This window comes from Andrena cerasifolii, chromosome 10 (assembly GCF_050908995.1).
Source record: "Andrena cerasifolii isolate SP2316 chromosome 10, iyAndCera1_principal, whole genome shotgun sequence".
NCBI lineage: Eukaryota > Metazoa > Arthropoda > Insecta > Hymenoptera > Andrenidae > Andrena > Andrena cerasifolii.
This window is the reverse complement of record NC_135127.1, coordinates 12,525,816-12,548,419: the sequence shown is the minus strand read 5'-3', so window position 1 is coordinate 12,548,419 and position 22,604 is coordinate 12,525,816. Positions and strand designations below refer to the sequence as shown.

The 22,604-nt window shown below is 47.8% G+C and overlaps 1 protein-coding gene and 1 long non-coding RNA gene across 6 annotated transcripts in view; one reads left to right on the top strand and one right to left on the bottom strand.

The window, feature by feature from the left end:
* The window catches only part of Cpx (synaptic transmission protein complexin), a 182,698-nt gene that overhangs the window by 99,347 nt on the left and 60,747 nt on the right, over nt 1-22,604 (top strand). The gene's annotated exons all lie outside the window — the stretch shown is intronic.
* The window catches only part of LOC143373724 (uncharacterized), a 79,247-nt gene continuing 70,589 nt past the window's right edge, over nt 13,947-22,604 (bottom strand). Inside the window, exons 3-5 of one of the 3 annotated variants that reach the window (XR_013086518.1) lie at nt 16,693-17,065; nt 16,139-16,580; nt 13,947-14,537 (exon numbers count right to left, since the gene is read on the bottom strand). This is a non-coding gene — a long non-coding RNA (uncharacterized LOC143373724). Of the gene's footprint in view, nt 14,882-16,138; nt 16,581-16,692; nt 17,066-22,604 lie in introns of all 3 variants that reach the window. The other 2 variants (XR_013086516.1, XR_013086517.1) reach the window with 2 other exon arrangements.

Here is a 22,604-nt window from a genome sequence, read left to right as displayed (position 1 = left end):
CTTTACGCGCCTCCGCCGTCAGGGATTCGTTTTTCCCGTGATCTGGAGGCGAACAAGACCCCGGGGATTTCGCTTACAAGGGTACCGCCGGCTACTTGCATCCACCCTTCCGCTCCGGAGAGGGAACTCCTCCCGCTGCACTTTTACGGTCAAGTAACAGCAAGCAATAACACCGGCCAGCGAAACTCAATCAATCTTCTCTTGCCACTCGCGAACTTGTCGCGTTCAATGTCGCGTAACATGCAGCCGACGCGCCTGATACAAATCCTGTTTCTCAGTCCCCTTTCCTCGATAAAAGAAAATATTTCCCAAGCTGCAAGTCCCGTCTGAGAGCCGCTTACTGGTAAGCTGAAGCGTTGTAAAATTCCAACCACATCGTTCGTGGGAAAAGTGTACTCGTCGCGTGGACCGTAAATCGGAGCATTCGCTGGCATTGTTTTAGCCGTCGCCACGCGTCGCGGCGTTAATTTCTTTGCATAAAGGCTCCCCCAAAATCAACGCGAATATTCGCGGCGGCAGCGGATATTTTGCCGCGATGGATACGCGGCAGTTTACTATGCGTGCCGGTGAAATTTCTCCGCTCTCCGAGGCATTTTTTCACTGCCAATTGGAGGTGATGCGATCTCGTCTATCGATGTGGCGACCGCTCACTGTTCAGTGACGATATAATTCCCCTAATTATGGCTCGAATTATGTCATTTTTGAGGTTATCAAATTACCACCAGATAGGCTTACTTTATAGAAAACACTTCAGGGAATATGGTAGTATTTTTTCAGATTTTAAAAATCGGGACCACGAGCCAAAAATTGCGAAACAAGACTTTGTTTATAATTTTCACTGCTATAAAAATGATTTTTCATCCGGAAAAAAATTATTCAGGAATGCGGATTCTTCTAGATTAAAATAAAAGAGGAATCAGCTAAATCGGACAAATAGTTTCCGAGGTAAAAATTGATACGTACAACCCATTTTGCACAGTGTAACGAGTATATAAGAAAAACAATCAATTTTCCATTAAGATACAGTCATTTACGTGTAATTGATATGTTAATCATATTTGTACACAAAAAATAATAATTTTTAATATAAAATAATTCATTAAAATATAACTTTGAACGTAATATTTATTAGTTAATCATATCGTGCATACTTTTGTAAAACAAATAAAATATATAATTTTTTAAATATATTTAAACACAAATTAATAAGAAACATATGAAACAATTATAAACAAATAAAATTAATTTTTTAAATAATTCGTATTGATAATGAATTTTAAATTATTCATTCTTATTATACATCTTGATCACTATCGGTTGAATCTGAAGGAATTCAAAGCTCAGTGTCTTTTAAAAATAAATAAATTTTTGCTTTTTGAACACGTGCCGCGACACTGTGCGGTGTGAGCATACACACGAATTCCGCTACCGCTGCCGCTGCGGAAATTCCGTTGCCGCTCCGCTTGCGGATAAATCGCGTCGGTCTGGGGGAGCCTTAATTTCGCGCCTCCGCCGAGCGAACAATGCGGTGCGTCAGACGAGGAAAGAAGCTCGTCGCGATAACGAGGCGCGACGCGATTGTCGCGCTCCGGGAAGATTCGTCTTCGAGGAAACAGATTACGAATCTCCTGACAGAGCCTCTCCCCTTCGCGCGTGCAAACGCGAGCTCGTGCCGTTCAGTCGGATTGAAGAAAGGTGATGACGTTTTTACGTCTCCCCGGACGGTTGAAATGCTGCGAACGGGGTGGGAAGAGGAAAGGAAGCTGGTAAACAGCAAGTTATTAATCCGTCTCAGTGACGGAGCTGTGCTTTCTCGAGGAACGCCGCCGCGTCTTGTTAAACAGGCGAGCTTTTTCTGTCGAGGAACGTTCGTTGCACACCCTCGCCCCGAGTCTCGTATCACCACTAATGATGCCTAATGAAGGCGAGTTTTTCGTATGGAAGTTTTGGATACCGAAGCCAGAGGGTAATCGAGCAGAAGCAGCATCTAGTTGGCGAATTGAAGATACAGATTCTAGTTGGCGGGGGTTCTCCTCCGACCGAAACGGTTTCCTCGAGCGATCCGAATCGATGGGGGAGGGAAAGTCGCGAACGCGGCTTCGAGTAGTCGCTCGTTCCCTCGAGGCTGCGCGGAGATCCAGGATACCGGCGAAATTTATGGACGCTAGCCAACCGAATGCGCAAAACATGGACGCTGCAGCTTAGATTTATCGTTCCGTAGTGTTTCGTTCCGATGTTCCGCCCCCTTGCTCCGAAACGGAGCGTCCTCGAGGTGTTTCCATCGGCTCTCTATCTACCAACCTCGCCGCTAGTATCCGCGCTATCTACCTAGCCCTTAGCCGGCGCGTAGGAAGCAGCTGCTTAATACCAGCCACTCCTTCCCCGTATTTCAGCCCATTCGTCTCGGTAGCCCGACGCAACGCGTCTTCGAGCCCAGACCTGCTCGTTCTTCCGTGATTTCCCGCCCCTGTTCGATAAATCGCTAGCATTTCGCGGAGTGGAAACGCTCTGTCGACGAAAAGGGAGAAGATCTCGCAAACTGATTCCCCTCGAAGAGAAAGCGAGGCTTTACAGTTATTTTATACAACCCTCGATGCGAGGCAAACCTCTGCAAGTACGCCAATCACCAAACGCGAAGGGACGACTGAAACTATCGCGAGACGAAACGAAAAGATAAGCACCGCGCCGACGCACAGTTTCCTCGGCGTCCTGCGCTCGAAGGGCCGTGGTTGGGGTTGTTATGGAAATTCCACGGCGGAATCTCGCGACGTCGACGGAGTAGCCTTTACAGCAAATGTAAAGTAAACAAGGGGAGGAAGAAAGGCACGGGAAGACGAAGGGAGCTCGTAAGACGGGACATTTCACTACGGGCTAACTGATATGTAAATGAGACCCGCGAAGAAGACCGAGGAATATCTGCGCCTGGAACGATGTTCGCGGTACCTCCCTCTTTGTTCGCGTGTTCGTCGACATCCGTTGCCAACCTCCAAGCAAGCACAGGATCGCCCACGCGACTAGGAAATCTCGAATGATCTATGTCTGTCGTTACCCGCGCAAATGTAAAGTAAACTTCTATCCAATTGTGAACTGTACACAAGGTCCACAAGAAATGCAGCTGATTCCAGGCTCCCCGGTAATAGCGTGGGACGCAGATGTATGTACAAGTCAACCGACTACGAGATGGAAAATTGCGTACTATTAGAGTCGTTTGATTCGAAACGTCTCACCCCCGTCGCGCTCCGCTGAAACGCAGTCATTAGATGGTTCGCGCGGGATCGGCGCGTAGCCAGTTCTCCCGCTTGCCTCCCGGGGAATTCACAGTGGTATCGTCAGCTAGCAGGTTGCAGCTGGTCGGCGCATCCAGAACTGCGGCATGCGGCTAGGTATGGTGTAGGGTGGTCTAGGACGTTGGGCTTGGAAAAGAAAGGGGAAATTCATTTGGTCGGAAAGGCAGGTTTTCCGTTTAATCAAAAAGCCTGGCACGGCTGGAGCGAAATTGTACGTGTGCGGGTTGGCTGATTCGAAATCGTGCGGCGCGGGTTGCAGGCAGGCGTAAGAAAGGGCTGGGCAGAATCGAATGTCGACGGCCTATCGATGCTCCAGATCTTCGCACCGCGACCTCGACATTCTGGGTTAATCCCTTGGCCGAGCTCCATCTCGTTGACGCGTCGATATACTCGGGGAATATTTAGGCGCACTCGAATTTAATGAAGCGCCTCCCATCGAATCGCCCCCGAGGGCAGATTGCCGCCTGCGCTATCATCGAAACGATTTTTCCTGCCACCGCGAGAACCCGCGCGATATTTCACTTCAATTCCTTCTCCCGGAGCAATTCGGGCATTCCAGGATGATTAACGGGCTTAATTGGGCAATCGAACCGTCCCACTTTCAATTAACATTTTCATTACCCCTCCCAGCGGGTCGCTGCCGAGGAATCATTTTTCTTTTCCCGGCAACACTGTCGATGACACGCTCGCCCCAGTTACGACCCGGCCCAGCCAGACTCGTCGACGAATCGTTTTTCCTGCTCGAATGGAAACGCAATTCGTTACACGCAGTTCGAACGGTTCCAACGACATTGCCCACGGCTGCATCGAAATATCATTTATCCGATAAACTTTGTCAAGTCTGAACGGCTTGTAATTCGCGCATTGTGTTTTATCGCTCTCCTCACCTCCATCTCCCCTTTCGATCGACGGCGAAGCAAATCTACCCTGCTGTCCGTTAAATCGACCATATCGAGTGTGCGGAGTTCTATCCCCATAAAAAACTTCAAAAAAGTAAAAAAAATAAGCCAAGTACATGAAAAAGTCGAGGACTGAAAAGAGTATTATCGAATAAATCACAAAAATAGAAGATAATAATTATTACAAAATAAAAAAAAGTTGTGAAATCAAAATGAGCTGCAAGTTCATATACATTCCATTACTCGTATCGCGGAGATTTTAATTAAACATCAAAAAGAATCCCATTTAAAAACATTGTCGACAGTCGACATACACAGGGTGTCTTTCATGTACTTGGCGTCGAAACGTTACCGCGTCTCTAGATTCGAAAGAAAACGTACCTAATAACGAAATGCAATTCAGGCAGACCATCGAAAGGATCCTGCGCGCGAACCACGGGCTCGCGTTAATTGTTTTCATCCAATTAAGAAGCTCCCGCCCGGGAAAGGACGTTTCATTATTTTAAGAGCGACGTGCTAGCTCCGGCGACTTATCGGAGGATTCGCAGCCTCCATCGAATCGTTTATATCAGCGCCATTTTCCGAGCTGTTTAATCCTGGTAATGCGAAACAGCGGGGCAGGCGAACGGAAAAACCGTGGCGCGCAGTTGCCGGCGCTCGCGGCGACTGTTTTACGGTGTCGTCGTTTCGAGTTCGATAGGTCGAGCGGTCCGTCGAGGCCGGGCGCCGAAACAATTGCATTTGAAATTGTAATACTGCACTATCCTTTGCCTCCGCTCTCTGCCCACTCCTCTTTTTATTCCTCCGGATACGAGATTCTCCCTTCGTATCTCGGTCCCTTCATTTCCCGGCGAGTTCTCTCCGGTTACGCGCTCCGTTTCCCGCGATTTTCTTTCCAACCACGCGATCCCGTTGGAAGCCTCCTCCCCGGAGGGTTGGTTAACGCGGAGAAATAAGTCCGTGCACGCGCTTCGTATCCACCGTGCTTACTTCGAAGAACGGTCGCCTTCGAGCCGATCACTGACAAGTTTCGACCATCCCTGCTGTATTCCACCCTCTGCAATCTCTCGCAAGCCTCGCACGTCCCTTCAAAGCCCTCGCTGCATCGCGGAATTAGGCTCGTTACTTCCACGGCTTCTTCCTTCACCATTGTTCACGCTGTCCTCTCGGAACACCGTCTATAATATTCCTAGTTGAGACGAGTGGTGCTGGAGCGACTCGAGCTGTTCGTACAGCGGCGCAGGTTTGGTGGCAGCCTTGAAGGGGCACGGTTTCAGCCGTGGAAGACCGCAACCGACATTACTTACGCGGAATAAGGCTGGCCAGCTTGTCGCGTGGTCGTTGCTTAATCGCCCTTCTAATCCGATGTGATCCTGGCTGCTGATCGGCCGCCTCCAGGATTACCTGGAAAGATTAATCGATCGGTAGCACGCGACGCACTCGGCCCGCGTGCAACTTAATGATTTCATTGAGAACCAGCCAAAGCCTTCTTTTTTCACGGCTTGCGGCGCGCTGCTCCGACGGCTGTAACCGATTTATCCAAACTGTTGTGCTTTCCACTGCTTGTTAAGCGAACGAGGGAAATAGTTGCCTACTAATTCAATCCATCTGGCGAACAACGGTACGAAATGTAACTGGCTACGACTCGCGTCTCAAGCACCGACCAACGTAAACTCCAACGAGGATCTTCCGTTCGTTTAGGGCAGGTAAAAGCGTCAATTACGAGTTCCTTAATTATTCATAACGCGATAAAACGGTGGTATTGGGTAGCGGCTAATGAAATTAGTCGGCGAGCTCCGTAAGTAGTCGCGGTAGCTACTGCACCCGGTTTTACGTTGACTTTAAACGTTTAACAACGCTCTAAGTGGCGCTTTCCCGTTGCCGTTCAGCCAGCTCCTTTTACGCTCGCCGAATGGAAGCCGGTTCTTTTCGTCCCCGCTGAAAGGATCGAGAACTTCAACGCTGGAATATCCGGTCGTTCGCGAGACTATTTTCGCGGGAGTAGTTACAAGCTGCGGCAAGAAGGAGCAAAGCCGAAAAAAAGTTTCAAGCTTCAAGCCGTTTTTTCGAATAGGGAATGGATTCGAAGTAGGGACTTTGAATGGAAAGCTTCTACCTCTACTACCTCTTCCACAACTATTGATATTCACTCGCACGATCCATCTTAAAGAGTAATTCTTTCGGTGCTCCGATTGTCTGGATAGTACTGATTCATTGCGATCACCGTGGTTCCCATTCGTCGCCTGTCCATCGCATTGTGTCGACGCAACGAGGGGTGATTGATAGCTGGCTGAGGAAAATGTCGACCAACGACAGCATTTCGAGCGGAGGGCAGCGGGATTTTAATTTTTCAAAAATACGATGGACAGGTCGGCGCACAAAGCGGTTCCAAGTGGAAAGTATTTGGGCGGGGGAGAGAGAGGAGGGTCGCGTTTGTCGCTGGCGAACCGAGCGATGGCGAGCGTGGAAACTAATAACAGTTTTATCGGGAGCGGGAAGCGCAAAAGGGTTTTTGCGAAGGTTCGTTGGGCAGTCGAGCCGTGAAATCTTCTCCCCTAGGTGCGATCGCGGCTGTAACGGTGAATTACCGCAGTGCAGAGGACACCGTCCCTTTGTCCAACTTTACGATTCAAACGTGCCCCACATAATCTTCGCGTCCAACGCGACGTCGCTGTCTGCAATTAGGCGTAGCGGGGGCAGCCCTCTCCCGTGGATTATCTCGAATTTAAACGTCCCAGCCCGCACTTGCCCGCGGAGGGCGCTCGACAAGCGAGCCGGGAGAAGAAAAGCTTTGTGGATTCGTTTCACCGAGCTGATCTAACGAGACGTAAAGAACGTAGAAGGTCTCCCGATCGAAAGACAAGCTGCATCCCAAGGTTTCCGGTAGCACCGAGTGGAATACCAATAGGATCCGGTTTTCGTGTTTTTAACCTTTCGTGCACCCCTCCGCGCCAGGGGCTTCCAGATGAACCGAATCGCTTTTGCATTTATATTGGTCCGTGCCACCGAATCAGCCCTCTTTCCTCAACTACCGCTGCTTCTTCCTTCCGCCTTCCGCTTTCTCTTTCCGCCTCTTCGCTCCCCCAACCCCTTCCGCCCATTCCACCCTTAAGCACCCGTTCTCGTTTCGGTTGCGAAACACGTGATACAGTTCCTTGATTTTACAAGGAGAAGGCTCATCGTCGCTACGAGCACGAGACACGCAGCGTAGAATTCCGATCGCAGCTAAAAGCTCGTGCCTCCGACTCTCTTTCGTCTTCAGAAACGACGCGACTTCGCGAGCAACCCTTACTCTTTGCACCTACTGCAACGTCGCGAGTAATAACAGACAAATAGAATTCGACTAAATAGTCGGCGCAACTTTAATAAACGGAGGTATCCAAAGGTAGCCAAAAAATGAGAGGGCAAAACAGGAAACGCTCGTCCGGCGTCGAGGATCGTTAAAAAACTGGGGGAAATCTTGCCTGTAATTGACGCGCTTTCGTTTCATTACCGCACTAGTCCGCTCGTCCATTCGTCGAGCAGGCGCGTGAAAAATTACAGCCGGCCGGGGCTATATATCAAAAAGGAAGTGAAAAAGACGCGCGCTGGTTTATCGTAGCAGGGGGGACCGATGGAAATTGAAGCGATCAGCGACAGGGGATGGAAAAATTACGCGGCGAAATTCCACGGCGGTTGTTCGTTAGCGTGAGCTCGTAATTTCGCCGCGGTAATTTGTCATCGAGCCAGCGACGTATAAATGCGTGGCCGCGAGTCGCGGAAAGCCACCCTCGTGAATGGTCCCTCTACCGAGCGGCGATCGGTAAGCCTGGCGCGCGGCTGGCAACGTTCGAAAAAACCTCGAGCCTCTCGCTGCTGATTAATTCGTTTTTTCGACGGACAGCAGGGTCGGAAATCGTACCCGCGCGACGAGCATTGTTATGCCCGAACGATAAAGGGAAGAGCGATGGATCGCGAGGGAAATCGCCGAAGGAAGCGAGCCTATTTTTCTCATCGACTCGATCGAACCGAACCGAAACATTCGGGTCAACGGCAGCCATTTTTTCAACTCATCACCAGCGTTCGCCCAGGCGAATTTATCAAATTCCGAGCGGAAAGTAATGGATACTCGCGCAACTCTGTCTCACAATAGAGTGGGGAGAGGTTAATAAAGCATGGGTTAGCGTTTAATGTAGTCTCTTGGTTAATCGCGTTGCTGGACAGCTGGTGCAACAGCCACCCGTCCTGTGCCCGCTCTGGATGTTCACTGTGCCATCTCGTTCCACACACCGATGCAAAAAGATAACGCGCGACGTGCTATCGCCGCGGAAGCTGCATTTTTCGCGAGAGTGCCGCGTGACCATTGCGATGATCGATGCGTTATATCAAAAGGCAGCCTCTTTACCGCATTAAATCCCGTGAATAATAAACGGTCGTGCCCGTTAGTCGCATTAGCGAGAGCTAAATGCATTTATAATGCCGTTGGACGCGTGGCTGGCGCACGCGAATTTTCGCATCGACATCGGCTCTATTCATTATTCTGTCGGTGCGCCGAACCGGACGCGCTTCCAAAGAGAAATCGGCACGAGTCGGGGAAACGCAGAATTACGCGGAATCACGCGAAACGTTGGGAAAAATCTGACTTGACGCGCACTCGTGGGCCACGCCTCCCATTTTCCGCGACTGGACAACCCCTGATCAACATTTTCGGTGGCCCAATTCGGATAGCAAAGTCGGGAGTACGCGAGCTTTACTAGGGCGGCGCGCAAAAGTGAGTCCGCTCACGTTTTATATTCGAACGGTACCCCGCTGCCGCCGAACAGAACCATTTATGCGCGACGATTTAATTACATAGAACGTATAGAGCCGGTTTAATTGGCTCGCAGCTGAAAATATAAATTTCCGGCTAATTCGAGACAGGCCGATTAAAACGAGAGAATATTCGGGGCAAGTGTAAATTATTGTAACGCGATACGCGCGTGCACGCGCACGCGCCTGTTACGAAGCCGCTGGGAAATCGGGAAAATTATTCGACACACGGGCAAGCTTTTCGCGAATCCGATGAACCGTTCGTTCTACTTACTTGGCCAATCCATTATCCCCCGATAATTACTCTACGCGAGCAGTTACTAAACAGTGACCCAAAAAATAGCGTCTTTTTGGTCTCGCGATTTTGTAACTGAATTTTATGCGAAACGATACCTTATGACGAGACATCAATCACGCGAAATTTTCAAGTTCAGGTGACAATTAGTTTCTGAGATATGGAAGGTCGAAGAAGTGAAAATTCGTTAACGCGTCAGCCCATACGCTTCGATGTACGGACTTTTATACCAGTCCGATAATTTAAACAATTATTTCCAAGGTTTTTGCTGATTGCTAAAAACGAATTTGAACTTAGATTTTCAAAATTCACGAAAAGAAATAAAAATCAAGAAAATAAATATCTGTGTAGTGGGTGTTTTTTTAATATATCGTCGACCATGTTGAATCGGCCATTGTGAATTTTGAAAATCTAAGCTCAAATTCGTTGTTAGTAGTCAGCAAAAACCCTGAAGTTCGTACATCGAAGCGTATGTGTTGACGCGTTAACGAATTTTCACTTCTTTAACCTTCCATATCTCAGAAACTAATTGTCACCTCAACTCGAAAATTTGTTGCGGTTAATGTCTCATCATAAGGTATCTTTTGGCTCAAAATTCCGTTCCAAACTCGTGGGACTAAAAAGAGGCTAAAAAAGGCCTCATTTTTGGGTGACTCTTACCAGCCTCCTAAGTTACAGACTCGACTGCCTCGCTTCTTTCCTCGATATTAGACCGGGACTGAAGCACGCGAGATTCCTGTTCGATCATATTTACATCCTTTACTCCACTCTATAATGCGACGGATAAGATCCGTAAAGTGTTTAAAATGGTACGACTCGGTGGCAGGAGACGGTGAACGGGTTGAAACAGCTTTCGAATTCTTTCGCAACCGCGACGTCCCAACGAAAATGAGTTACACAGATTGGGTTGTACCAGCGGGGCTGCGGCAGCTGGTTCCCGGAGGAGATAAGCACGTTTCCGGGTTATCTCTATACGCCAGTTACCGTAAATTCCGGAAAAACCGTACAACTGTATTACGCCGGTGCAAGTTTGTCTCGCGGCTGCGAATACGTGCCCGTTCAGCGACGATTAAAACCACTTTACTCGGGCAAATGGATATTTCACGTCGAACCCTCAACTACCGTTCTTCCGACATCCTCTTTATCGGATAAACAGTAGCCTCCTTCCCCGCGAGGTATCGAGAAAAGGGATTAGGCAAACTACAGGGAGAATTGATGCGCCGAGGGTTAATAAAAATCGTTCCGGAAGCTGCAACTGTGTCGAAGCATTGTTAATAACAGGCTAATTATAAACAAAATCATCAATTGGGAAGTAGTGAATGAACTGCAAAAGTGTATAAATTGCAAAATGAATTTCTGTACTCGCAGTACTGCATATCAAAGTATAAAAAGCTCGTGACCATTAATTCATAATCATTATGTCCACGATTAATTAGTTATAAGAAATTATTGCACACCACGCCAACGCCAGGCGTTGGCAAATATCTTTTATTTTAGCTAGCATTTGTGGTTCCATAAATTGAATAAATATTTAAAAGCCTTTTGCAAACACTAAATAAGCAACTCTGTCGTTGAAAATGCGTATAGTAAACCCCTCCGACCTGAAATTGCAAATAAATAAATTTACATGTTCTTGCATATACATACGCTTCTCTTGAATGCATTCAAGTATCATAGAAAATCAATGTAGGTACTACTGTCGACTTTTCGAACAAAATTTATGTACTATCGAATCTTTAACTGTTGGAAATTTGCGATTCTTTTGTTTATAATTAATCTGTTACTACCAATTGTCATCGTGTCGATGTGGAGGGCATCGGTTCCTGAAGGTCGAAGCGTGCGTCGCAGCAACAGCGTAACAGGATCGCGAGCAATTTTCCATAGAAATCAACGCGGTCATCGATTCGAAAGGAAACCACCATCGCGCTGTCGATCTTGACAGGTAATCCGTAGAGTGGAGGCGCGATAGGAACGAGCCCCACGCACACAGCCAGCCAGGCTGGATCGTGTTCGCGATTATGGAACACGGGGGGACGCAGGTGAAACGTGCGAAACTTCCGGTACGTGTGGTCGGAAACGGGCATCGAGCGTTCCGCGTCGATGTTTCGGCACCCGACCACCCGACAGAACATTACCAGAGATCCTGGCCCCATAGTTCGCTCGTTGCGTCTCTCACGGCTGATAAACTACGTGTCCATTGCCGTTCACTAGGAATCACCGACCGTCCACCTCTGTATGTGTGCATTTTAATTATGCGAGCCGCTCGTCCTGGATCGCTCGTTGCAATTATCGCCGCGTTTAACCGCAACGTAGCTGCATCACCAACGAAGACACGATTACCCTTTCGAATAACGCCAGCTAAAGCGTAGCGAGCCGGCCTTCCTCGCTGCCTAGCATCTGTGAAACAATAATATTCAATGAAAAATCATGGAGAATGTAGGGGGAGGTGGTGAAGTTTGCGATGCGCGTGTATAATTGAATCAAGACACATTGTTTTACACGCGACACCAGGTGTGGTAGCTTGTATTTTGCACTCTCTGCTTGATTGGAATGGATAATGGATGATTAACTGCAACGCGTGGCGATTGCATTGTTGCGCAACGAATCGAGAGTAAAATGAAAACGCGCCGGCACAGGCTGCGTTATGAAATTTCATTTACCTTTCGGTCTCGATACAATCGAACCGCGCTAGTTAAACTCGGTCCCGCATAAATACCGAGCACCGCGGCTCGCTGTTAAACAAATTCCCGGCTGCGAGCAATTTCATCGAGGGGAGTGTCAGCGATTTTTACCTCGCCATGCGTACTGGCTTTTGTCGCGGGACTCGCGGGGTACAGAGAAGAAACGCGAATAAAATCCCTCGGATACGGGATTTCTGCGAAATCCGCGCGAATCAGCAGCCTAATTTCGGAGGCTCGCGAGCAAAGACAGTTTCTTTCCGCCAGCCTATGCATAGCAGAAGCCGATGGGGCGCGTGCGCGTACAGAGGTGGATGATAGGTGTACGAGGGTTATACTTAATCTATCTTGCTGCCAGTCGACCATGAAAATCAGGCCACTGCCCAATCGTCGGGAACACGGAACAGGTCTGTGGGATCGAGATTTCTTCTGCCTCATTTATCCAGCAAGTTGCTGCCATCGGATGCCCGGAAAGACCGTCTTTTCGAGTAGAGGCTACAGAGCAACGATAGAGAAATCGCTATCGATTACACCCTCGCGTGATCGACGTCCTTCGAGGGATCCAGCGTTGCAGCGCCTCTGATTCGCGAATTGTATAGGCTGCGCGGAGTTAGCAGAGAGAGACATAGCCCGCTCCAATTTCTATCATCCCCCGTACATCCCGCTTTCCCCGGCGACATCCCTAATGACTGAACGCGCTAAATCGCAATCTGCTGCACAAACTCGGGGTAGGTAGTTTCATTAGCTCCAAGTGGAGAGAAATCAACGCGACTACTCGCATTCAAGTATCTCGTTGTCTTTGACACGCCACACCATGATACCACGCGCCTACGACAACACATCCACCGTTCTCTTCGAAAGGCCATTAAAAGGGGGAATCGCCGTGGCTGAACGGCGTCTGAGGCCTCGGGCCAGGTTCGTCGACGTCGACGTCGACGTCGATCCCACGTGATCAAAACGTTACACCGGGGCTTTATCGGTGATAAGATGAACGACCGACGGCCCGCGAATTCTAAGTCGCGCTAATTTCGCGAAAATTGCTCGGAGGGAAGCTGCCACGACACGTTGCACGAGCTGCAGCGAGGGAGGACAGGGGAATGGAGGAGTGGATAGTGCGCAGACTAGCGAGGGTGCGTGACGGCACTTTTAATGGCACGCCGCGAACTAGGAGCGGCCATTTACGATATTATTAAGTCCGTGACCTGGCGGACAGACAAGTGGATGCGATCGACGGAAGGAAAATTAATTTTCGTCCGAGCAAGTTTTCCCGAGGCGACCGCGTGTCCTCTAATTAAATTCCCTTTTCGGTCTGGCCCTGCCAGAGATTACACCCTAATTGATCGCAATTAAGGGCCAAACGGTCGCGAATTTCGCGTTCCACATCCCGCGGAACGCGGACCCTCTCGTGCCGGCGTAATTGCAAAAGACGCTCGCGTCGAATAGTTGCCTCGCGGAATTTCCAGCGCACAGCTGGGGAGAAGTTGCGCCGACAGCGAGTTTGCTGATTCCCGATCACCCACGTTCACAGCGCAAAACCGGACACATTTTTATTCCAGCCGCATCGCGCTCCTCGCCCGAACGCATTCGAACAAATAAAAATTCGGTTATGGTTTTCCAGCGGATGCGCAGAATTGTCCTTTGTCTACCTGGGAAGATTGGCAATCTGAGCTTTACGACTGGTCACGTATGAACCCCCGATTGGCATCCAGCAGCTATCGGGATTGGCTATAGGCTTTCTGACCTGCTCGTGCTCAAAGTCACACTTCTAACGTATCTCACGTGTAGCACGTGTGCTAAATATTTTCTATACCATCCCAAACAATTCGCATAGGGTAACCGCGCGTAATACGAAACATGCGATTTTAAACTTACCAAAAAAGTGTAAAAGAAAAAAAGGTATCTTATATTCTACGCATGGGGAACTTGTAAATAAAACACGAAACACTTCGTATTTGAATTGCTTGGAAAAAGTGTAGAAATGACATAAGAATACTAAACGAACAATATAGTCAAAATATACGAAATAAAAACATTCGGTTCACATAAAAAATTCTCTTTACTTACGTCTTCTTCAAGACATCCATTAATATTACACACGTGATTCGCAAACCTTCGGTACGTTCCGCTCGCGACGAAATCAGCGAAGCGTTAAATTGCAGTAGCTCGGTTCTGGAAACGGATTTCGTTAAATTCCGATTCGCAAGTAGATTCCGCAACGTTTCATCAGCCGCGTAACAGGATGCTCGAGCGCAACACCTGCCCGACTTGGAAACCCGTCCAGGCGATCGTCCGTTTGACCGTTCGTCTGTCCGATTTAATCTTTCTTGAAAGGGCTGCGGACCAAACGAACGGAACCAATCTCCCTGATAGAAGAGTCTGTACGAGACGTAACGTAAATTGACTCGTTTTCCCGATGTTTTCCATTATCGGGGGGATCCACGTGGCTCGAGAGGACCGGCGAGATTATACCCGCTGTGTCTGAAGCAGGCCACTCGACGCATGGGACGAGTCTCCTTGCAAAAACCTCGCTCTTTCTGCACCATTTTTCCTAGCCTCCTTCGTCTTCCCAATCGTGGCCAGATTCAGACGACTCGCCGTTAAAATCCGAAAACAGTTTTGCTTAACACTTGGGAAAGAATCTAAACGCAGAAACTATCGAGTGCCCGATACAGCCTATTCTCGAAACGGGAAAATACATTAGTTGCCACAGATACGACCCGAAATAATTCAACGATACAAATTGTTCCGGGCTTGCGAGATCGATATGCAGTGGTTGGCGGCTTCCTACCGAGGCCAATATATCGTGGATGTATTTCGCGCTCGCGACTGTCGCGTATAGGAATATTTGTTCTATGCTAACTGACTAAAATCTTGATTGGAAGATGCGCACAGCTGACGACAGTCCTCTCGATCCATTTCGGTCCTCCCGCCTCCCTGAAACACGTCGCCATGAAACGTCATAATGTTGTTCAGTAAATGGAGGATAGGTTTATGGTTTTCCGTAAAAGCAAACAGTTCCAGCATCATTTCTGTTTTCGTTTGAGAAACGACGGTGAAACGGGGGATGCCATACGCGCGAGTGTTTACGTTGCGGAGCGGTGGAATTTTTGCCTCGCGAGTTGCAGCAGAATACAATCGAGATATAGTTCTCTTGATTCCGACGCGAAGTACGCGGTAAAAGTCACTCGACCACGAGGAAGAACGCGGGGAACGCGAAGTTTGCCTTGTCCCGCGCTCTCGACACTTGGGAAAGTCGTGGCGAACTTGCAAGATAAAGACTTAAAGACAGATAGCTCTGGTGGGTCTTCCCGTCAGAGATTATAGCGTGGTTACGTCGTAAGAGCATTACGCGGGGCTTCCTCGCGCTCTGTTGCTCGCGTTCCCAGTCGCGCTGGAAAATTACCGAGACCGTGCGCAGTGCACAATGGGCACGCAGCGTGCGAAATCTCGGATTCGAGCCACGCGAAAACGCTAACGAAGTTGCATCATCGATGGTTTGGTCGGTTTCCTTTCCGTCTATATGGTACAATCGCAGAGCCAGGTCGCGCCTGTCTCGCGACAACAAAAGGCCAGATGGGAAGGATTGGAAAACCATCGAGGATGTTCGAAATCCAATAGCCGGGGCACTTGCGATGCCAGCAATCGGGGCTCGCGCGCGTTCGATATTCCCGAAATTTTCGATGGACCGACAGAAGGCTACGGACACGATAGACTAGAAGATAAACAGGGCGAGAAGGAGAGAGGACGGTGCAGGTAGAGTCAGCAAGTGGTTAAAAGAGCCAGCGAGCTTTCGATGGAAAGTTTCGAGGCTGGCAGCCACTCGGCAAACGGGCAGCTCGACATTACGTATTCGTGTACGAAGTGGGATCGATGTTTGCGCCAGACTAAGATTAATGGCCGTCCAGTTTGACGTTCAAGGTTTTTCATACCGGCCCGTACCCGAATTGCAACCCAGTAAGCTCTTTTTCCCCACTCATCCCGCTCCCGCTTGGCTTTCCCTCGCAACCGCGAGGCCTATCTTTCTTCTGCATCATTTGCATGCCGAATCAAAGTCACTCTCGTGTAGCCCTAATCGTTCGTAATTCACAATTTCCATCTGCCCTTTTTATTCTCACTTTGTCAGACTGCGCAGCTTCGCGAATTACTATTCCAACTGGCTACGATATCACGTGTTTTGCAGAGAGAATGTACGTACCATTTCCAAGAGACCGGGGCAGCTGCAAATGGAAGAGCAATCAATGAAGAACTCTGGAATCGCGATCGTTTTATAGCTCCCCTGTGGCACGTTGCTCGTAAAAATTTCATCGGTCCATCAGCGTTACTTCTCGGTGTCAGAGAATATTGCGCAGAAAATGTCGTCGCGGTGATCCCATCGTCGCTGATCGTTGGCCAACGAGAACCAACCCCCAAGTGCTTTAATTTCATGGCAGCCTGGCGAACCGCGCCGTCCTGTTCCGGCGAGCATCATATCGCGCTTCGGTAAATATATTTTAACGAAGACACTTCCGTTAACAAGCCATCTAATTAAGCGTCCGAGCCATCGATTAATTAAAGAAGACGCACAGCGTAGACATCGGCCCTCCCTTCTTGTTCACAATTATCTCCGGTAGTCGCGCGGGCAAACAACGAGCAACTAATTGGACGTGAAACGAAAAATGAAAATGCCTTGATTAATCGACGTACGCCTCGAAACAACAAATACCACGCAAATATTCCATCGACAACGATGCAAAGCGGCTACTGACTCTGCGGAAATAAAAAGATCCCGTCTGGGGGTAGGCAGACCGAAAGACAGCTCTGTTTGAGTTGTATCCTCTCTACTCTCGTCCACGGATAATAAGAAGAGGTCCAGCCAGCAGCAGTCCTTTTTTCGTGTACCTTGAAACTCCCAGGCTAAAGTGTGCCGTAAGAGTGAAACGAAAGGAGAACGTGACGGTAAAACGGTAGTAAAATTTCGCGGAGATCCGTGGTTCACCTCGGATTCGTGGAGCAACGAGGGCCGAGTTGTGAATACGGAATCAGAGTATGCAAGTGCGAATACGATGTCGACGAGTAAATCCGCTGGCGAACAATTGGCTGAGCCCCGACGTTGCTTCTCGGACGAGCGTAATAGCAGCACTGAAACAGATTGAGAATTGAATCAGGGGTGGGCAGAGATGGTCACGAAGAAAACCGCGACCAAAGGACCGAGAGCGTTTAAACGCGGAGGCAGCCAGCGGATTTCCATGGTTCAAACGCTTCATTCGCAGCCACTGTGTCGCGGCGCAGCGCGGGGAGAAGAAACGAGGCTCGCGATTACAGAAATGAAACGCGTAGCCCGCGGAGGTCAAGAATGGTGAGCTAATAACGTATAAACCATAAAACGTATCGCGACCAACTCTGTTCGCGAAGGTAGAAAAAGCTGCAGCACCGTGCAGCAATGGGAATGCAGGGGTGTAGGGGGGCGGACAGTGAAACGGGTGAAAGAAGAGAGATAACCGTCATTTATGCCGGCTTGCAAAGAGAATACCGAACGTATCCGTGCGTTCGGTGGCAGCGGGCTACCTTTCACGTCCGCGGACGCGTTTCCCATCTCCTCGTGCAACTTTCAATGAAATTTATCCTCCAGAGTATGGAAAGGAAATGCGACGGCGGAAGGACGGGCTGTGTGTTTCCGGAAGGACGCGTAACTGGCAGCGTTTCTGTCGATGGCCTAGCGCACGTACGCGGGACGCTTCCGTCGTCGCGCTCGCAGCCTTCCTCTTGGATTTATGGCCTCGCGCAATTTATTTATACACCCGACGAGCCACTCCCGACGGGCTTTCGACAAGAACTTTTCGGAAACGTTTCGCCGGCTAATCCGCCCCGCGAGGGGATCAAACTCCGCGGACCTGAGAACGCGTCAAAGCGAATGAAACGTACGGGGACCGTTTCATCCCCCCCGGTATAAAAGCGATTAACCTGGGCGGACGAAAGCTGTCAGAAGCGTCGACATTGCGGCCAAACGTCCCCGTAGCAATTTTTTTTATCCCTTCGAAAGGGCAGCGAATTATGATATGGGGAAACTAGGTCAGCCGAAAAGCGACATTTCACCCCCGGAATTCGCAACACACCAGACGATGCACAATTTATCCCGCCTACTTGAAATACGAGGCAACGACTACGTCGCCCCCGGCGAATTTATAATCGCGCTATCTACCCGCGTATATTCCTGTTTCCTTCCCCGCTCGCAGGCGAACGAACGTACCCGTAAAAACGTCGCGGGGCGGTGCGGTGGCCGTTCTTCCTGCGAGAATCACGCGTGTCGGCGAGCGGGGTCCAATCGTGCACCATCGTCCCCTTCTAAAGTTTGGCAATTACGCTGCACGCTGGGGGCACGAGGGAACGTGTCTCTCGGAGGGAGGTCGAAATGGTTGTTTTAGCATAAAAATGGTAAACTAGAAGAAGGGGAAGCGTCCCAGGCGTAAAGGAGCACGCGTAGACAGAGAGAGAGAGAGAGTGAAGTAGTGCGCGCAGCTAGTACGAAAGGGGAATCCAGGGCGAAAAGGGGGAATGAGAAGGAGGGTGCAGAGCCGGATATAGCGCGAGATAAAAATCAAATTAACCTCGTATTCCGGGACACTGACGATCCCGAAAGAATTTCGCGAGCTTTCTACCGCGCCACTAAAGGAAACCCGTCATTTACATACGTTACTCTCTACCCCCCTTTCTCAGTCTCCGTGTACGTGTCAAGAAGAGCCGTTGCGCTTACGCGAGATCACCTTCGTTCCCCTGGGAGCCTACGGTGCAACGATGCAACGACCAACGCTAAGAATTCGGAAGCTCTTCTGGAATGATTTTGGAAATCTATGCACGCTCTGACGTATAACCGTATAATAAGTTCCCTGCATGCTAGCATAAGGTAGTTCACCTGATTCTCGATCGCTTAGTGAATAGTTGAGATCGTATTAGGTTAAAACAATTATTCTAGTGGAAAAAGAGACCAAAATTTGGTCACGATAATAAGTTTACGTATTAATGAAGTAAATAAAATTGAAAAATAATATTTAAATCGAACTTTTTTGTTAATATAATAGTTTAAAGAAATAAATCTTTGGAACGCAAATGTCGATCAGTATTTTAGAGTCGGGAGTAGGTAGTTCTCGATATATTCGGAACCCACTTCTCGATCACTGAAAAAATGTATTAATGTTGGTTAAGAAAAATTTTGTTATCATTAAAATAAGTAAAAAAATAGACAATTTAAATTTATATATTTTATTAAACATATTTATCGAGTTCTGATAACAATATAAATATTTATTAAGTATAATATTATAGATGAAAAAATACTGCGTTTAAAATATTTTATAATTTGTGATTAATTAATACAATATATATATGTAGCATTTAAGCAAAATGAATGAAAGAAATTAATTCGAATTAACGTTTTCTTTATGAATGAGATCGTTTTTCTTTTTGGTTAAAGGGTTTTCTTATTTGTATTTTGTTGTTTTTTAATATTCCTTTCTTCTTCAGTAACATTTTCAAAAAAATTTAATACCTCTTCCTTTCTTATTAAGTTTTCTGCAATCTTCTCTTCAAGATTCTTTATTCCACGATTTAAACTTAACTTTTTTTTTCCTGTACTACTTCGCTTTTCAACTCTAATTGTAATTTTTGTTCTGTCTTATTTCTCTGAAGAGTAGAATGTAATTCTTTAAGTAGTGTCTGTATTCTGATTTTTTCTGTTTTTATTCTACTTAAATTTTCTTGTACTTTTTCTTTTATTTTAATATTATTCTGTCGTTGCAATTTCATTTCAGCTTTCCCCTCCTCATCTTTTTGCTTTTGTTCATTTTTCATTACATTCCATGATCTCCATGCTGCAGCAGTTGCAACATGTAGAAGCTGACATTTGCTCTTCTTTTTCTTAAGTTTTGGTACATTTTCTCAGATAAGTTAGGGTTCCTTCTCAAAAAAGCCTTGTACCAATGTTTTGATGGCCTTCCTTTTGGGAAAGGTGTGGTCCTGTTTGTTTTAAGTACAATATTTTGAACTCTTTCTAATAAATTTTCTTTCGTCAATGGAAGTCCACATTGACTCGCATGGAAAATCCATTTTATTAATTCTGATTTTTCTTCTTTGCTGGAGATACTTTTAGGGCCTGGTTTTACATTGATGGAATATTTTCCTTTAACCCTTGAATGAAGGGTGGCATAAGGCACGTTAAATGCTTTACTAGCAGCACCTTGTCATTTTGTAAATAAAAAATGTGAAATGTTTTAATTAAAAAACATTATATATAATTTAATTCAATGATCGAAAATAAGGCTAGGTCCATAAAACTGGACGGTATTGTTGATCATATAATTAATAATATTAAAAGTAAATACATTACAACTTTCCTTTTTTCCTTAGCCATATTTACTTAAGTATACTATTAAAATAACCCAAACCGTTTTTCCGACTTCCGAAACAAAGTTTACTGATTAAAACTATTGCGCGCTTCGTTAAGCAGTATGACTAGAAAGTAGGAGAAAAGTTGAAACTCTGATATTACTCGGGTATTATAATTATTACCTCACAGATGACACTGTTTATACGTCTAAATTGTTTTTAACTGTTTCTTAAATAGTTTATAAATATAATAACATTCTATTTCTTGTACTTACGACACACGAAATATTTTAAAATAGTAGTTTTTACTTCGGTGATCGACAATTGGGTTCCAATCGAGAACCGGGTCAACTACCTTAGAGCAGCCCCTTATGAAATTCCAACACGAGCATATCGTCCAAAGTACCCGTAGCAACCTCCCCTTCAGCTTCCCTTCAACTTCCCTTCAACTTCCCTTCAACTTCCCTTCAGCTTTACCCGAAACACCGAAGCTCCGAAGCCCCAAGGCATTCTTAAGAATCTCACGAAGCGTGTCTCTTGGTCTGTTTCAGGTGAGAGATTTCGACGCGTGCATTAGCGTGGCTCGAAGGCTCGAAGGCTCGAAGGCTCGAGAGGAGGAAGTGGAGGAGGCGGAGGGTAGAAAAGAGCAGGGGCTGGGCAAAGGAAATAAATCCACGGTTTAGCAGAGGAGGAAAAAGTAGGCTAAGCCCCGGAATTTCAGATCGACGCGACGGTTAGGAGGAGGGCAGTCTGTGGCCGGCCGCGGAATAATGCCGGCGTTAGCTCTCCGACGCGATGCGACACGACGCCACGTTGCGTGCTGGGCCGGTCGATGAACGCCCCCGAATGCAGATTAAGTAATCTCCTAATGAAATCTCGAGGCTGACGGGATCTGCCCTCCGTTTCCGACCTGGAGATCCTTTAATCATGCACGATGAATGGCCCCGATCGGACACCTTTCGCGAGGGCCAACAAATTTGCGGGCCACCCCCTGCGAAACGCTGTCGATGGCTGGCTATTCACGATGTCGGTGACCGATCGACGAAAGGGGAGCATGGTTAATAAAAGGCGACTCGGAGTCCCGACCATTCACGAGCCTCGTGGGCGAAACAAGACGCGTGGGCGGCTGCTGACTTGTCTCCGTTGATATAAAATATGGGAGCCCCGGTTGGTCCCGAGAGCGGCTTTCCAAGAGAACAGTCGGATGTGGCGCGGTCTACCGAGCCGATAAATGTCGTTCGAGGAATTTAGAATAGGCAGATATCGGGGGAAATTGGAGGAACGGTAAATAAGAGGGAGGAGATAAGAGGATCGTTCCGTAAATATTCCGTTTCCTTCGAGAAAACAAGGGGAATCTGGTTAAGCTTTGCTCGCGGTCTCGCCGAATAAAGTAGCCCGGTCTCGATCGTCTGCCACGAACACCGAGGGGAACTTGAAAGCGAATTGAACGAGAAACGGTTTCTTTGGCAATGCAAACCCGCGGCCGCCTCAGACAAAGGGTGGAACGGAAGGGTGACATAAGCCGGACATTAACCTACATTAGGGGACCCTCTAAACACGCAGCCCTCTTGCAGCAACACGCGTAATCGTAATTCCGACTAACCAACCACGCGATAAATCACGCCAATAGCACTGTAATTAATGATGACTTATGGTGTATATCTCGCCGCGTACCTATACGTGTAATGCAAAGTAATTCTCAGCGAGCCTATGCCGATGCTAATGTGATTCCGCCGCTGGTATTCGTTACACCTGCATAATTATGTGTAATTACACGTAGCAGGAACTTAATTATCGGGAAAGGAACAGGCGCCGTTGTGCCGTGCTATCGCTTCTATAAATCTTTCGCTGCGAGCTGAGGGAACCCTTCTGCGATTGAAATTTCTACGGTGCCGGAGAAATTGCGGGTTATACCACTCGTGGCTGACACTGGCCGATCTGCTCTGGCTCGCGAGCTGGTCTGCCGTAGCACGGTTTGTTCTACTGGCCTGCGCGCGGTTCGCCAACCTAGATTTGTCTGATCTATTACGGACCATTCTACTCGGCCGCGCACGACTGACAGAGCATTCTACCGTCTCTACGCTCGTCTGGTCTATCTATTTGAAATCGTTCCACTGTGCGCTGCGGTATTCTAAACCCTATCAACTCTGTCTCAGGTACATATACAGAAACTGACTCGAAGCGGCTATGACAAATCAGCCTGTCAGCCGCTGCGATGAAATACTGTTACATATCGCAGATCAATTTACGCCGATGTCTAAATCACGACGCAAGAAACAGAAAAGTCGTTAGCCGATAA